Source organism: Pristiophorus japonicus, chromosome 15 (genome assembly GCF_044704955.1).
Source record: "Pristiophorus japonicus isolate sPriJap1 chromosome 15, sPriJap1.hap1, whole genome shotgun sequence".
Taxonomy (NCBI): Eukaryota; Metazoa; Chordata; class Chondrichthyes; family Pristiophoridae; genus Pristiophorus; species Pristiophorus japonicus.
This window is the reverse complement of record NC_091991.1, coordinates 69,074,471-69,092,320: the sequence shown is the minus strand read 5'-3', so window position 1 is coordinate 69,092,320 and position 17,850 is coordinate 69,074,471.

The window sequence follows — 17,850 nt, the reverse complement described above, 5'->3', positions numbered from 1 at the left end:
GTTGGCTCCCTCTACACACTTATATAAAAGCAGCCCTCAGCCCACATTTCCTTCCTTGCATGCCTGGGAACCGGAGAGACACAGCTCGTTCCCTCCCATTGTGCCTCGTGTTACCCTGGAAACCTAAATGCTTGGGCATGCGCAGAACGGGACTCACTTTTTCGGCGCAAAAAATTAGCTCCATCCTCAAAACCAGGGGTGTTTCTGCGCTGCGCCAAAATGAAAAATGGCAAAATATCGGAATTTTTTTGGCATTATTTCGGACTAAAAAAACGGCTGTTAATCTGAAATAACGGCAAAAAATGGCAACGTGGAATTTTGGGCCCTATCTTTGATCCAACCAGTTACTGAGTACACAGAGAAGGTTGAAGAAATTACATTGGGATATCAAGAAGCAAACCGATGTCCAACAGTCTAATGTGTACATATCAACCCTACTGTCATTTCGAGTTTCTGGGTGCCAGTGAGTTACTACATGACTAGAATCAGGCGAATTATGAAGGGAGACAAATCTCACCCAGACAACTACAAGCCTCCTATACCACACAAAAAAATGGAATCATCCAAAGGTGCAGGCTGGAGGAGACCTTCTGCAGCAATGACAATATAAGGAACAGTCAACTTGGTTTTAGAAGGGGAAGATCATATTCATAAACTTCTCTGAGTTTTTTTAATGATGTAGACAGCATAATCTTCTATGATTAAAGTTTGCTTGGACTTTGAGAAAGTTTTTAATATGATCCACAGTAAAAACATCTAATTACGCGAAAAGTCATAGGCATCCAGGGTAAAACGACTGACTGGATATGAAGCTGGCTTAAAAAATAGGAAACAAAAAGTACTAATGAAAAGTGTTCTTTCGGATTGGATGGAGATGTTGAGTGAAGTGCTGTAGGGGTCAGTGCACAAACATCCATTTCTTTTTGGATCCCATTTATAAAAAGCATAAGATGCAGCTAAGGATTTGCAGGAGGATTTGGATCAATTAAGGCAAATGAGTAGATGCAAAATTTAATACAACAAGTTGCACAAAATTATAAAATTAGCACAGGATGATTCAGAAGGAATCCTGAAAGTTATATTGTTACCGGCGTTGTCTGGATAATGAGGCAAAATTATTTAAAAAACAAACAAAATGGTTGGACCAAATAGCCAGAAAAGTGAAATACTGTTACATCGAGGCTGTACAGTGTAATGGTCAGACCACTTGGAGAACTACTCACATTAATGTAAGAGGACAGTGTGAACATTGAAGAAGGCGCAGAGAAGAGCAACAAGAATAATTCCAAGTGTAGAGTCCCAGAATCTCGAATCCCCAAGTCCCGAGTCATAGTGAAAGAGGAAGTAATTGAGATACTGTTTGCGCTAAACATTGATAAAGAGGAGGTACTAGAAAGGCATGCTGTGCTTAAATTAGTTAAGTCACCAGGACCGGATGGAATGTATCCTAGGATGCTGAAGGAAGTAAAGGTGAAAATTGCGGAGGTACTGGCCATAATATTCCAATCCTCCTTCGATACAGGGGTGGTGCCAGAGAACTGGAGAATTGCAAATGTTACACTCTTGTTCAAAAAAGGGTGCAATAAACCCAGCAACTACAGGCCAGTTTGTTTAACCTCTGTAGTGGGGAAGCTTTTAGAAATGATAATCCAGGACGAAATTAACTTGGATAGTTGTGGATTAATTAATGAAAGCCAGCATGAATTTGTTAAATGCAAATCATGTTTAACTAACTTGATTGAGTTTTTTGATGAGGTAACAGAGAGGGTTGATGAGGACAATACAGTTGATATGGTGTATATAGACTTCCAACAGGCATTTGATAAAGTGCAACATAATAGGTTTGCCAGCAAAGTTGAAGCTCATGGATGGATACAAAATTGGCTAAGTAACAGGAAACAGAGGGCCCAAAATTGATAGCCTTGCCACCGGCTGCCGACGATTTTTTTCAGCAGTCTCCCCTCGGTGACAGATTCCTCCAGGTTTGCAGCCGGCAGGAGGGGAGTACCGCTGAGAACCGCCCGCTGACTGCGAAGTCACGTAAGTGTCCTCCCACCCACCGAGCTGGTAGATTCCTCTGGGCAGGAGTCGGCAGGAATCGGTGGCAGCAGGGGGAAGGACCACTGCGTGGAGGCAGGTCTAACCCCGATGGTAAGTAAGAAGACCTACAAAAAAGGGTTAGTGAACACCTTTTCATTTTTTTTTTCCAGCGATTTATCTGTATGGGTTCCCTTGAAGGTGTTCAAAATGTAAAAAAAAATTATTTTTAGGTCTTCCTCCCCTCCCTGGGCCTGATTCAATCCTCGGCGGCACTTTGGCGAGGATCGCATTTGGGATTTTATTGCCTTTGTTGATTGCTGCACTGCATTGATGGAAGATGTTGATCATCGAATCCAAGGCCTAAATTTTCTGTACCTTGGTGGGTCCGGTGCGGCCGGTGTCCAAGGTAAGTCACAACCCTACTAAAGGCTCCATCCCGCTGTACATTAATGGGGCCTATTAAGCCCGCCCAGGGCATTACCTGGCCCAATTAAATGGAGCAGGTCTGGTGACGTTATTCATGACACGTTTTATTCAGGATCCTTAAAGGGACCTTGGTCACATTAAATTTAATGTTAAATCTAACATAGTGGGGGTTGAATCTTTACTGTACAATCATATAATAAAAGCTATATATGAGTGACAAAGAAATATTTAAATAATATCATCATGTAATATGACTCCATCTACAAATACAATCAAGAACATAATTTTAAAAGTACATTAATTGGGAAGTTATTGGTGCTTTAGTCACAAATCTATAGGGCTAGATTTTCCATTATTTTTCCATGCATAACGCCTACTTAACTTCCATTTTAACACTGAAATGACGTGTAACGCCCAGATATCGGCCATTTAGCCACACAATGGAAACTGACACCCATTTCTCGGTAACTTATCGCCGAGCGTTACTTTCCTCATGTGCGTAATGCGGAGAAAAAATAATACCGCCCGACCACTTTTTTGGGCCGGATTCATCAGAATGGGCGATCCCAACGCCCATAATATCCAAACGCCCAGGAGATCACCCATCCTTACTTTCAGCAGCTCGCACACATCTTGCCCACAATATCGCTCGCCGAAAAAAACGCCGGGAAAAAATGGAACTAACCGGAACTACTCACAGCGGTATGGATGCCATGTTCTACATCACATGTCGGATCATTTAAAAGGCTGCTCTGCTTCAACCTCGGGGGAGTTCGGATGTACTCTAGAGGTCTTTGGAGGTGATGTGAACATATGAACAAACATCTTATCATACTGTGGACGAATGGAATTTAATGTGTCTTAATGGGATCATTCATTCTTTGTGACCAATCAGTGAAAAACAGATAGCTATTTGAATGGGCCCAGTCCTTTCTCATCCTCTTTATGACCACTTACATGCTGCAGACTCGAGATGGCAGAAGGTACGCTCGACAGCATCATGTGCCCAATGTAAGATGTGACAGACTGATGAGGAGGACCAGACATTACAGGGAGAAGCAGTCTTGCCTCAACTTGTCCGACACCAACTGCCTTCGGAGACTGCGCTTCCATAAAGAGATTATCACTGAGATATGCCAGCTCATCAGGGGAGATATGCAGCCTGCCAGCACCATCAGGACCGCATTGTCCGTCGAGGTCAAAGCCATCGTGACACTATGCGTCGGATTCTTTTCAGGCCTCAGCTTACAACATTTGTGGTCTGTCTCAGCATGCCACACATTGCTGCATTAGACAGGTAACTGAAGCCCTGTACGCACGCAGGATGGACTTTATCAGGTTCCCTATGACCAGGGAGGCTCGGACTGAGAGGGCTTTAGGATTCTACCGAATTACTAACTTCCCCAAGGTGCAGGGAGCAATAGACTGTACGCACATTGCGATGCGGGCACCTTTTCAGGATGCTGAGGTTTTCAGGAACCACAAGGGATTCCACTCCCTAAATGTGCAACTCGTTGTCGACCACCAGCAAATTATTATGGCAGTGAATGCTAAATTTCTGGGCAGCATCCATGATGCCCACATCCTGCGTGAGAGCACTGTATCTGACTTGTTTAACAATCAGCCACAAGGTCAATGCTGGATGCTTGGTGACAAAGGATATGGCCTCGCCACCTGGCTGATGAACCCCCTGCGTGACACCCACACCGAAGCCGAGAGGTAATACAACGATAGCCACAGCGTCACTCACAATATCGTGGAGAAAACCATTGGAGTGCTTAAGCAGCGCTTTAGATGCCTGGACCACTGAGGAGGCGAGCTCCAATACCACCCTGAGCAGGTAGCATAATTTGTGGTGGTGTGCTCCATGCTGCACAACTTGTCTATCAGGAGGGGACAAGAATTGCCAGAAGGGACTGCCGGTCCACCTCAGTGGAGAGAGGAAGAGGAGGATGAGGAGGCAGACGCTGACATCGGCCCAGACAATCAGGCTGAATCTGTCGCCATGCCCCCAACCCCTGTAGACCGCAGGAAAGGGTCCGTGGTAACATCATAGCTGCAAGACTCTTACGTCAGGAGCTCATAAATGAGCGCTTTGCCTGAAAGAATGTTGGTGGTATTTACAAAGCTGACACACTGCTGGGTGTGCAGGTCAGACATCAATGGTGTGCATCACCTTGGTGACATTTAAAGTTTAAGTTGATTGAAGTTAAGTGTAATTTAACCCTTTGATGTTAAAGAATCACCAGTGTGTAATGGTGCAGCTATCTGAGTCAATGCGCAACAAGGTTATGTTAAATAAAACACATTTAAACCTACCATTTGTCTGAAATCGTAAGTATTTCTGTAAAAACCAACCCTTCCCCCCTCCGCCCCCGCTTCTCATTCACACCTCTACTCCTTTCCCTTCCCCTGCTGACTCCAAGCTGCCTGGCTGAGGAGCTCCTCAGGCGATGCTTCATTGAAGGGGGATGACGGCCGATCCGCTTCTTGGATGGATACGGGAGAGGACGGTCCTGAGGTGGGAACTTGCTCGGAGCCAGAAGCAAGATGTTGCTCCTGGCTCTCATGTGTGGTTAGCAATGGGGGTGCGACACCAGTGTTCCTGGCTACCAGCTGCAGGGCCTCCTCCATCCCTTCTATATTATATATTATTTGTTGGGCAAAAAACTCAGTTCCAACTATCTTATTAGTGATTAGTAGGCTTTTTGCTGCTGGTGTATCTCCCTCGTGCTTCCCACAACAGCCAAACAAGCACACACCACAGCCACCACAGCCACACACGCTTTCACTCCTTCTCTGCTCCCTCTCTGTCTTTTCTGCGCATGTAATGATGACCCCTGACCTCCTGAATCATGAGAAACGAGCATTGCCATGCCGTTGCTAAGGATGGCGACACTTTATGGCAGAAGGTCACTGAGATTTAATGCTACCGCCCATTTCATATCACTCGCGGTAACGCCCAATTTTTAAAATGGAGACTAGGGGCTTGGAAAATTGGCGAGAAGCTGGCGATCTGAAAACCCATTTTTAACTGCCCACGATGGAAATACTGCCCATTTTTGGGCAATCTGCACAAAAGTGTAAAATCTAGCCCATAGACTTTTGTATCAGTAACTGGTACAAATAAAAGATATGTGTGTATAGGTAATACATAAAATTAAGCAGATTTTAACTATAATTATAAAGGGATGGATTTACAATCTTATGCAATTTCAGCGGAACAGATGCAGAATCCCTGATAAACAGTGTAAGTGGTGTAGGACTGAGATGAGGAGAAATTTCTTCACTCAGAGGGTGGTGAACCTGTGGAATTCTCTACCACAGAAAACTGTGGAGGCCAAGCCACTGAATATATTTAAGAAGGATATAGATAGATTTCTAGACACAAAGGGCATCAAGGGGTATGGGGAGAAAGCGGTAATATGGTGTTGAGATAGAGGATCAGCCCTGATCATATTGAATGGCGGTGCAGGCCCGAAGGGCCGAATGGCCTACTCCTGCTCCTATTTTCTATGTTTCTATGGTACTTACAATGTATTTCTGGGATTTCTGCAGCTCTTCCATTGAAGTTAACAATGGACGAGTGAGAGAACCTCTGCAGAAATTCACCCTAAAATCTCAGACTGAAAAACTAAATTAGTCATATTCAGGGACTGAAAGCAAATTGAAGCATGAAGATGAAGTGATGAGAATGAAATTGTTATGGTGGAAGACTTAATTTAATGCGTAACTGGACAATCACAGTATATTGTGAAAGAAATCTGACCAGAAACAACTCAAACATTTATTTAAATGGTATATGTCATTTTTTTATAGAGCAGATCAATTCACTGCAATTACTGTTCAATTGGAAGGCAACAGCCAAGAATGGCCAGTAAAAAATTAACATTTATGTCATGTATTTCACCATCTTGCAATGACAATAGTTATGTAACTGTAACTCATGCACACTGTACCTGTACCCTTGAAATGCGCACCCTGACCACGGGGTGAGCTTGCGGAAGACACTCCTCACCTGGGTTTCCAGGTATTAAAGGGGAGGTCCCACCTAGGGTCAACACTCCTTGGTCCTGGGAATAAAGTGAAGGTCACAGAGTGACCGTGTCTAATATATACATGCCTCGTGTGAGTTTGTAACAAGGTGCAGAGACACTACAATTTACTAGAAGCTTTTCAAGTAGTACAGAATCTCCATCAAACTGTTAGCTGATGTGATCAACATGTTTTTATTTAGGTTTGTTTTCTATGTTGTCAAGTCATCAGCTGGAGCAATGGCCACGGAACTCATGCCTCAGGTTGACAGGCATGGTTCCCGAGCTGCGTGAATCCCGTGACCATGCAGGGAAATTTAAAAAGTAGGGGGTAAAAGGCTCTTAAGTGGCTGTAAATTACCTCATAATGATTTCAATTGGATCATCCGCCGCTGCAGGTCGGGTCAGCTTCGCGATTGCAGACACGCCTGTGGGAAAGGCATGTGGAAACAAGGTGACAGTGGGTTCCCGACCCGCTGGCAAAAAAAAACAACTTTCCCACCCGACCTGCTAACACCATGGAAAATTCAGCCCTAAGACTCCAACAAAATCTTTCAGCTTCATCCTTAGCATTTCAATATCGTTTATGGAGTACATGCACTACTTGTATTTCCTTCCCATGTGTACACTTGTCTTCAGTAAATTTCATCTGCCATTTGTTCTTCCCATTTATACATTTATCCAACTTATTATATAAATCAGTTGATGCAACCATCGATTTCACTGTCCCATCTCGTTCGGTATCAGCAACAAATTTGAACAAATATTTACAAGAATATTTCAAAGTCCAAGTCATTTATGTAAATTACAAACAGTAGTGGTCCCAACACCAAGTCTTTCCCCAACACAACATAATTCCTCCAAAAAGTATTATTTCCTTCTATTTCTGATCCATTCCCAGGGTTTAGCCTGAATCCCCACATCTTTGAGTGTATCTGATAACCTTTTGGCTAGTGTTCCTCCTCGGTCAATATCATTATAAACATAGTTGCTTGTTTGTGGGACCTTGGGAGTTACTGTCAGCTGAAGGATCAATGATAGCCAGGACTCCAGGGGAACTGCCCTGCTCTTCTTTAAATAGTGCCATGGACCTTTTACAGTCTTATTAATGCCTTATCTGAACAATAGCATTTCTAACAGTAATCTGAAGTGTTAGCCTAGATTATGTGTTTGAGGCCTGGTTGGGCCTTGAACCCATGGGGCCCAAAATTGGTGGACATACCGCCTAAGGACCGCTGACATACCGCCCAAAATCGCAAAATTGATCGGAAGAAAAGAACATACCGCCCACATACCGCCCGGTGAGAAATTCATCAGCGACATACCGCCGGGCAGTATGCATACCATCCACCCACATGGAGCATTCTACAGACCGCCCAAAAATTGGACATTGGTAGCATACCACCGGAGCTGCACACTGCCTGAAAAAAGGTTGTTTTATGCCGATGGTATGTCAGCGGTATGTAAACTACAATGTTCCTCCCCCACCCCCCCCCGCAATCTATTTCTCTCCGCCCCCCGCCAGTGATCTAATCCTCCCCCCAGCGATCTATTTCTCTCCTCCCCAATGATCTATTTCTCTCCCCCCAAGAGATCTAATCCCCCGAGTAATCTAGTCCTCCTCCCCGCCAGAGATATATTCCGCACCCCCCCACCGAAAAACGCAAAAATAAAGAAATAAATAACAATAATACATTTTATTCACACAACAGCCTAAGTATTATAAATAAATCAAAAACACTGCACAAAACAATTAAAAAGCTAAACTCATCAGAGACACTTACCTGTGACTGGACGTTGGCAGTCTCTGGCCTCCGGACTGCTCTTTTCGGGGAGGAGGGGGGGGTGGGAAGTAGGTCGATGGAAGAGCGCGCATGCGCAGAACTCGGGACCCGAAGATTCCCGAGTACCAGACAACTTACCCTGCATTAACATGTAGACCGTCCGTCGCACTCCGCTGATGCACTGCTTAGGACCGGCCGCATCAATTTTGCCAGCACTTTGTCCCAGCGGTACCCGATGGCATGCAACGACATACCACTAGCATATCGCCAAGAAATGGGCGGACGACATATTTCGACTCCATGGAGAGGCAAGAGTGATACTGAGATATTTCATATATTCTTGAGCTACATCAGACATGTGACAAAATCAGAAATAAAGAGGTAGGGTTTCCATTGTGGACGCAATTGTCGATTCTGGCGCAATTGCGTCTAAAATTGCCCTTCTTTTGAAGTGTTTCCCCACCCCCCCTCGGAGCTTCTGCTCAAACTCATTTGCATATCGCATGAACCAGCGCAATCAGGCAGTGTTTTAACGTGCAATTTTTAAAAAAATTCGGTTTAAAATGTTTTCTTCATATATTTAAAAGGTTGACTTGGTAAGTTTGATTAAACAGCTAAAAATAGGCTTATCACAAAAAAGCATTTTTAATCAGTGTCAATCCACCACTTCTGAGTAGCCGATTTAAAATTTTTGAAATTCACTTAAAAATATATATAATACTATTTTCTAGTTATAATGGGATGTGTCAGTCAGTTTATTAGTAAAACATTAAAAAAAATTAAAACAAAAGTCACGTATTAAAAGCTTTTACAATGTACCTTTTAGTGCCCTTGCGCCCAAAAGAACCAGCTTCATTTTTAGAGCCTTGCTGAAGGCCTACAAATGAGCGCAATTAGTGGAAACGTACAATTCACCCTGGGGTCATAGCCAATTCTGTGGGCGGGGCCTGCTTCCAGTGCAATGTTTTTAAAACTAGCATAAAAGATCGTGAAAACTCGAGAACACAAAGTGCGCTATCTTTTGAGTTACGGGGATTTGGGCCGAAATATGCAATTGAGTAGAAACTTCAAGCCAATATATAAATCTAATGACTGAAAGCTGACAATATGAACCAAGCTAACCAAAATAAAATCTGCCCCTTGAACTGCTGACTAAAAATCTGATTTTTTTTCCGAACAAAGAACTTATCAAATGATTTCATAAGAAACATAAGAAATAGGAGCAGGAATATGCCATTTGGCCCCTTGAGCCTCCTCCGCCATTCAATAAGATCATGGCGAATCTGATCATGGACTCAGCTCCACTTCCCTGCCCAATCCCCATAATCCTTTATTCCCTTATCGCTCAAAAATCTGTCTATCTCCGCCTTAAATATATTCAATGACCCAGCCTCCACAGCTCCCTGGGGCAGAGAATTCCATAGATTCACAACCCTCTGAGAGAAGAAATTTCTCCTCATCTCAGTTTTAAATTGGCAGCCCCTTATTCTGAGACTATGAGCTAGAACCTCCACTTTTGAGCTTATCGCCCCAAAATGGCCATTATTTCTGGCATGGGCGTTAAAAAAGTATTTTCAGATCGCCGGCTTCTCACCCATTCTCAAAACACCTAGTTTACATTTTTGAAAATGGGCGTTACCACGAGCGATATAAAATGGGCGGTCGTGTTAAATTTTTCTGACCTTCTGCCGTAAAGTGTGGCCTTCCTTAGCAACGGCATGGCAATGCTCGATTCCCACGATTCAGGAGGTCAAGGGTCACCATGACATGCGCAGAAGAGGAGACAGAGAGAGAGGGAGCTCAGACAGACTGAAAGCGTGTGTGGCTGTGGTGTGTGCTTGTTTGGCTGTTGTGGGAGGAACGACGGAGATTCACAGCAGCAAAAAGCCCACTAAGCACCAAGGACATAGTTGGCACCGATTTTTTATCCAACAAATAACATATAAAATGGAAGGGATAGGGGAGGCCCTGGAGTTGGTAGCCAGGAACACTGGTGAAAGAGGGCTCCCAGTGGTCCCGGAGCACCGCACTGCACCCCAAGGTGACGCACGCCCATTGCCAACCACACGAGAACCAGCAACAACATCTTGCTTATGGCTCAGAGCACGCTACCACCTCGGGACCGTCCTTAGAACATAAGAACATAAGAATTAGGAACAGGAGTCGGCCATCTAGCCCCTCGAGCCTGCTCCGCCATTCAACAAGATCATGGCTGATCTGGCCGTGGACTCAGCTCCACTTACCCGCCCGCTCCCCGTAACCCCTAATTCCCTTATTGGTTAAAAATCTATCTATCTGTGATTTGAATACATTCAATGAGCTAGCCTCAACTGCTTCCTTGGGCAGAGAATTCCACAGATTCACAACCCTCTGGGAGAAGAAATTCCTTCTCAACTCGGTTTTAAATTGGCTCCCCTGTATTTTGAGGCTGTGCCCCCTAGTTCTAGTCTCCCCGACCAGTGGAAACAACCTCTCTGCCTCTATCTTGTCTATTCCTTTCATTATTTTAAATGTTTCTATAAGATCACCCCTCATCCTTCTGAACTCCAACGAGTAAAGACCCAGTCTACTCAATCTATCATCATAAGGTAACCCCCTCATCTCCGGAATCAGCCTAGTGAATTGTCTCTGTACCCCCTCCAAAGCTAGTATATCCTTCCTTAAGTAAGGTGACCAAAACTGCACGCAGTACTCCAGGTGCGGCCTCACCAATACCCTGTACAGTTGCAGCAGGACCTCCCTGCTTTAGTACTCTATCCCTCTCGCAATGAAGGCCAACATTCCATTCGCCTTCCTGATTACCTGCTGCACCTGCAAACTAACTTTTTGGGATTCATGCACAAGGACCCCCAGGTCCCTCTGCACAGCAGCATGTTGTAATTTCTCCCCATTCAAATAATATTCCCTTTTACTGTTTTTCTCCCCAAGGTGGATGACCTCACATTTTTTGACATTGTATTCCATCTACCAAACCTTAGCCCATTCGCTTAACCTATCTAAATCTCTTTGCAGCCTCTCTGTGTCCTCTACACAACCCACTTTCCCACTAATCTTTGTGTTATCTGCAAATTTTGTAACACTACACTCTATCCCCTCTTTCAGGTCATCTATGTATATTGTAAACAGTTGTGGTCCCAGCACCGATCCCTGTGGCACATCACTGACCACCGATTTCCAACCCGAAAAGTACCCATTTATCCCAACTCTCTGCTTTCTGTTCGCCAGCCAATTCTTGATCCATGCTAATACATTTCCTCTGACTCCGCGTACCTTTATCTTCTGCAGTAACCTTTTGTGTGGCACCTTATCGAATGCCTTTTGGAAATCTAAATACACCACATCCATCGGTACACCTCTATCCACCATGCTCGTTATATCCTCAAAGAATTCCAGTAAATTAGTTAAACATGATTTCCCCTTCATGAATCCATGTTGCGTCTGCTTGATTGCACTATTCCTATCTAGATGTCCCGCTATTTCTTCCTTAATAATAGCTTCAAGCATTTTCCCCACTACAGATGTTAAACTAACCGGCCTATAGTTACCTGCCTTTTGTCTGCCCCCTTTTTTAAACAGAGGCATTACATTAGCTGCTTTCCAATCCGCTGGTACCTCCCCAGAGTCCAGAGAATTTTGGTAGATTATAACGAATGCATCTGCTATAACTTCCGCCATCTCTTTAATACCCTGGGATGCATTTCATCAGGTCTAGGGGACTTGTCTACCTTGAGTCCCATTAGCCTGTCCAGCACTACCCCCCTAGTGATAGTGATTATCTCAAGGTCCTCCCTTCCCACATTCCCGTGACCAACAATTTTTGGTATGGTTTTCGTGTCTTCCACTGTGAAGACCGAATCAAAATAATTGTTTAAGGTCTCAGCCATTTCCCATTATTAAATCCCCCTTCTCATCTTCTATGGGACCAACATTTACTTTAGTCACTCTTTTCCATTTTATATATCTGTTAAAGCTTTTACTATCTGTTTTTATGTTTTGCGCAAGTTTACTTTCGTAATCTATCTTTCCTTTCTTTATTGCTTTCTTAGTCATTCTTTGCTGTCGTTTAAAATTTTCCCAATCTTCTAGTTTCCCACTAACCTTGGCCACCTTATACGTATTGGTTTTTAATTTGATACTCTCCTTTATTTCCTTGTTTATCCACGGCTGGTTATCCCTTCTCTTACCGCCCTTCTTTTTCACTGGAATATATTTTTTGTTGAGCACTATGAAAGAGCTCCTTAAAAGTCCTCCACTGTTCCTCAATTGTGCCACCGTTTAGTCTGTGTTTCCAGTCTACTTTAGCCAACTCTGCCCTCATCCCACTGTAGTCCCCTTTGTTTAAGCATAGTACGCTCGTTTGAGACACTACTTCCTCACCTTCAATCTGTATTACAAATTCAACCATATTGTGATCACTCATTCAGAGAGGATCTTTTACTAGGAGATCGTTTATCATTCCTGTCTCATTACACAGGACCAGATCTAAGATAGCTTGCTCCCTTGTAGGTTCTGTAACATACTGTTCTAAGAAACAATCCCGTATGTATTCTATGAATCCCTCCTCAAGGCTACCCCGTGCGATTTGATTTGACCAATCGATATGTGGTTAAAATCCCCCATGATTAATGCCGTTCCTTTTTCACATGCCTCCATTATTCCCTTGATTATTGTCCGCCCCACTGTGAAGTTATTATTTGGGGGCCTATAAACTACGCCCACCAGTGACTTTTTCCCCTTACTATCTCTAATCTCCACCCACAATGATTCAACATTTTTTCATTAGAGCCAAAATATCGTCTCTCACAACTGCCCTGATATCATCCTTTATTAACAGAGCTACCCCACCTCCTTTCCCTTCTTGTCTATCCTTCCGAATTGTCAGATATCCCTGTATGTTTAATTCCCAGTCTTGGCCACCTGCAACCACGTTTCTGTAATGGCCATCAAATCATACCCATTTGTAATGATTTGTGCCATCAACTCATTTACTTTATTTCGAATGCTGCGTGCATTTAGGTAGAGTGTTTTACTACTAGTTTTTAAATCATGATTTTTAGTTTTGACCCCTCCTGCAGCCCCTTTATATTCATACATATTGTCCCTTCCTATCACCTTGTGGTTTACACTTCCCCCAGTGCTACTCTGCTCTGTTGCCTCCTGCCTTTTGCATTTTTTCTTGGGGTCCTGTTCATCCTCTCCTGTATTCGTCCAAGCAGTGCTTCGGCTGTCAACCCCCCCACCCCCCACCAATGAAGCATCGCATGAGGACCTCCTCGACCAGGTGGCTTGGAGTCAGGAGGGGAAGGGGAAGGGGTAGAGGTTGGGAGGAGAAGTGGGGGGGGGGGGCGGGTGCGGTGGGTGGGAGGTTTGGTTTGTACAGAAAAACGGATGACTCCAGACTAATGTTCTGTTTAAATGTTTTTTATTTAACAAAACCTTGTAGCGCATTGGCTCAGATAGCTGCACCATTACACGCTGGTGATTCCTTAACATCAAAGGGTATAAGCACACTTAACTTCAATCAACTTAAACTTTAACTGTCACCAAGGTGATGCCCACCATTGATGTATGACCTGCACACCCAGCAGTGTATCAGCCTTGTAAATATCAACGTTCTTTCAGCCAAAGCAATAATTGATGGACTCTGATGTAAGGCTCTTGCAGCTATCATGCTACCATGGGCCCTTTCATGTGGTATACAGTGGGATGGGGGTATGGCATCAGTGTCAGCCTGATTGTCTGGCCCGATGTCAGTGTCTGCCTCCTCGTCCTCCTTTTCCTTTTTCTGGTGAGGTGTACTGTCAGGCTCATCAGGCAATTCTTGTCCCCTCCTGATAGCCAAGTTGTGTAGCATTGAGCACATCACCACGAATTGAGCTACCTGCTCAGGGTGGTATTGAAGCTTGCCTCCTGAGTGGTCCAGGCATCTAAAGCGCTGCTTCAGCACTTCAATGGTTTTCTCAACAATATTGCGAGCTGCTCTGTGGCTCTCGTTGTATTGCTCTCAGCCTCGCTGTGGGTGTCACACAGGGTGGTCATCAGCCAGGTGGTGAGGCCATATCCTTTGTCCCAAGCATCCAACATTGACCTTTTGGTTCATTGTTAAACAAGTCAGATACAGTGCTATCACGCAGGATGTGCGCATCATGGATGCTGCCCGGAAATTGAGCATTCACAGCCAGTATAATTTGCTGGTGGTCAACAACCAGCTGGACGTTCAGGGTGTGGTGGACTGAAAAGAACCCGAGGCATAGAACGACAGTGCTGTGGTGACTTTGACCTTGACGGACAGTGCAGTTCTGATGGTGCTGGCAGGCTGCAGATCTGCCCTTATCAGCTGGCATACCTCAGTGGTAACCTCTTTGTGGAAACACAATCTCCGAAGGCAGGTGGTGTTGGGCAAGTTGAGGTAAGAATGCTTCTCCTTGTACTTGCGGCAGTTGTAATGTCTGGTCCTCCTCATCTGTCTGTCACTTTGTTCATTGGGCACATAATACAGTGCAGCGTTCCTTCGCCGATGTCGAGTCTGCTGCATGTATTTGGTCACCAAGTGAGGGTGAGAAAGGACAGGCCCCATTGCAGTAGCTCTCTGTTTACCACCAATTGCACACAACAAGAAAGGTCCCGACAAACACACCTCTTCAATTCCAATCGGTCACAGTGTGGTCAAGATGTTTTTAGAGATCTTCATATCAACTCCCAACGACCTGCAGAGTACATCCGAACTGCGCCGAGGTTGAAGTACAGCAGCCTTTTAAAGGACGCAACATGTGATCTACAGTATGGCGTCCATAATGCTGTGATTCATCCCGGTTAGTTCCACTTTTTGTGGGTGGTTTTTTTGAGCGAGCGATATTGTGGGCGAAATGTGTGCGAGGTGGTGAAATTGACGATGGACGATCTCCATGGTCGCTAGTTTGGGTAAATATGCTCTTTATGACAAAAAACAGTCGCCGGGCGTTAATATTGAATCTTGGTGTTAATGCTGGGCAATATAATTGTGGGCGTTGAATTCACCCATTCTGCTGATACCGTCCAAAAAGGTGGGCGGGCAGTAATATTTTTTGTTGAGCACAAGGGAAAATAACGCTCGGCGATAAGTTTCCGGAAAATGTCCGGCAGTTTCCATTTTGTGCCAAAATGGGCAATATATGGACGTTATACGTCATTTCAGCGGTAAAATGGGCGTTAAGCAGGCAAAAAAAGGGAGGTTCTATCCCATAGTCCCCTAATTTTAGTTTCTCCTATGAGTGGAAATATCCTTTCTGCATCCACCTTGTTGAGCCCCTTCATTATCATATAAGTTTCAATAAGATCACCTCTCATTCTTCTGAACTCCAATGTGTATAGGCCCAACCTACACAAACTATCTTCATAAGTCCCTCATCTCCGGAATCAACCTAGTGAACCTTCTCTGAATAGCCTCCAATGCAAATATATCCTTCCTTAAATACGGAGACCAAAACTATACCCAGTACTCTAGGTGTGGCCTCACCAATACTCTGTACAGTTGTAACAGGACTTCTCTGCTTTTATACTCTATCTCCCCTGCAATTTGCCTTCCTGATTACTTGCTGTACCTGCATACTAACTTTTTGTGATTCATGCACAAGGACCCCAGGTCTCTCTGCACTGCAGCACTTTGCAATTTTTCTCCATTTAAATTATAATTTGTTTTTCTATTATTTCTGCCAAAGTGGATAACCTCACATTTGCCCACATTATACTCCATCTGCCAAATTTTTGCCCACTCACTTTCCTGTGTGCAGCACTCACACTTTTATATTGAAATCACCAATATTCACAGGAACAAATCATTCCTGTCCCATGTCATCAATCAGAAAGTGTAGCAATATCTGGTACAGATTTCGTCCAGGCTTATTGCTTGGTGCACAGCTATAAATCACAGACTCTAGGTGCATAAAATATTTAATGGAATTCTTGCATTTGAAAATAATTGATAGAGCTGGGAATTTGACGGGCGTGGGGATAGAGCAGGGATTGGGCTAGGTACCATAGGGGATGTTGTGTGCCTTGTAGTAATCTTCAAAAGGATGGGAGAGTATGAAACCAAATTGAGACTGAGTCAACAGCTAGATATTGCCATGTTTTTATTAATAAATTGAAAAGACATGTTAGCTTTCATCAACAATTCCATATTTAAATTGTCTTCAATCAACTGTATCCCTTTGATAGTATAGTCTGCTTTGATGAGATAAAGTGAATCCTGAAAGCAATGCAATCTATTGGAGCTGTCATGTAATTTAATGTTTGACTAAAATTTCCAAATGAATTGAGCCTATTTTTTCATCATTTCATCTATTTCTCAAATCATCTTTAGTACACTTAAAATCCTTCAATATATGAATAACATTTATGACTTTTTACTGTACCTTTGCGCCTTTACTGTTTAAAATTTTTCATCTAAATTTTTTTGTTGAGTCAAAAATGTTGATTATTACCAAAGCAGTAATAGCTAAAGGATAATATTTAAGGTTTGAATGAACTACACCCCAGATTTCTTTGATACAAAATATTTCATATTAGCAATGTTCTTGGATGCAATTTATATGGCATGAACTCAAAGCTTGGGCCGAGATTTTCCGGGGGGGTCAGCAGGCCGATCGGTGGGGGGTCGGGTGGGGAAGTGTTTTTACCCCCAGTGGGTCGGGACCCCGCTGTGAACCCGCCACCCACGCTTTTCCCTCGATGTCAGGTCTGTCAGCGCTGAGCAGACCTGACACGCAGTGGCGGGTTCACAGTGGGGTGGGTGGGGGGGGGGGGCGGGGTGCAGTTCAGGTAATTAGTGGCTTGTTTAGAGCCACTGAAGAATGAATTTCAGCTTCTGCATTTGACAGCTCCCCCATGGGGTCCACACTGGTCATGGACCATGTCTGTGAAGCTGAGGTGGGAGTTCAATGGCCATTGAGTCAGCTGATGAGATGACAGCTTCAAATGTACAGTAAAAGCTCCCACATTACAGAGAGATCCTCCCTCAGCCACAAGCTCTTTACACAAGTCTCTCTCCAGTCTGACCTCATTACCTCTTTCACTATTGACAGATCGCTTTTGTCATCTCTACTTCACCTGCCGTCTATTCCATCAGCATGGGTGCTCTTGAAACTCTCTCACCTTGGTCCTCAGAAAACCATCACGATCAACCCCAACACCAGCAGCACCAGGCACACCAATAGTAATAACAACACCAACATTCTCCACAATCACTTGATGCTACACAGGATAGCACCCCACCACATTGTTACCCGGGAGGCCAGGGATAGCATCACCATGGTGAAATTTACTTCACTTGACACTGTATACCCTAGCTGTTACATGATGTGCCAGGTTGGCACCACCCCACACCAACACCATTAAGCATCTCTACATTGCCCAACTCATTTCTTTCACACTCATCACCATTATGGGGGCAACGTTATGTCTCACCATTCACTGCAACTCACTAAGCCATTTCCAAAGGTGCACACAAATCTGTCCAATAATGCAGAGTGTTGAGAATGTTTCAATGTTTGACATTACATTAACAGAAACTTTACATGAACATTGCA